The sequence below is a fragment of the Bison bison genome, unplaced genomic scaffold (genome assembly GCF_000754665.1).
Source record: "Bison bison bison isolate TAMUID 2011002044 unplaced genomic scaffold, Bison_UMD1.0 scf7180017864167, whole genome shotgun sequence".
Lineage (NCBI taxonomy): Eukaryota > Metazoa > Chordata > Mammalia > Artiodactyla > Bovidae > Bison > Bison bison.
Genome location: NW_011494739.1, coordinates 1572718 through 1573726, shown reverse-complemented (window position 1 = coordinate 1573726; position 1009 = coordinate 1572718).

Here is a 1009-nt window from a genome sequence, read left to right as displayed (position 1 = left end):
ACAGGCATTGAAACATGTAAAATATCATGTATGAAACAAGATGCCAGTCCAGGTTTGATGCACGATACTGGATGCTTGGGGCTAGTGCACTGGGATGACCCAGAGGGATGGTATGGGGAGGGAGGAGGGAGGAGGGTTCAGGATGGGGAACACATGTATACCTGTGGTGGATTCATTTTGATATTTGGCAAAACTAATACAATTATGTAAAGTTTAAAAATAAAATAAAATTTAAAAAAATAATAAAAAATAAAAAATAGTTTTCCTTTGCTGTGCAAAGGCTTTTTCTAAGTTTGATTAGGTCCCATTTGTTTAGTTTTGCTTATATTTCTTTTGCCTTGTGAGACTGACCTAGGAAAACATTGCTATGATTTATGTCAGAGGATATTTTGCCTATGTTTCCTTCTGAAAGTTTTATGGAGTCATGACTTATGTTGGGTTGGCCAAAAAGCTGGTTCAAGTAACTTTTTGTTTAAGTCTTTAAGCCATTTTGAGTTTATTTTTTGTATGGTGTAAGAGAGTGTTCTAACTTCATTGATTTACATGCAGCTGTCCAACTTTCCCAACTACACTTGCTGAAGAGACTCTCTTTTTTTTCCTTGTATATTCTTAACTCCTTCATCAAAGATCAATTGACTGTAGGTGTGTGGGTTTATTTCTAGGCTCTCTGTTCTGTTTCATTGATCCATATGTCTGTTTTTGTGCCAATACTATGCTGTTCTGATTACTGGGGGTAACTTTTTTGAATCCAGCTGTTCAATTGCCAGATCCTAAACAAGCAGTGAACATGACTGCCTTCCAGTTCTAAAAGATACTCAGCCTCAGTCCGCTAAATCTGATACTTGTATTCCCAAGGCTGACTTAATATAGTTCATTAATGGATCTTGTATGAGAGACACACAGGGAAATATAAAAGCATTTATGCAATAGTCAGTCCTCATGAGGTTTTAGAGGCTTATGTTCTCACAAACATAAAATCAGCCAAGCAGCAGCACTCATGGCTATTATG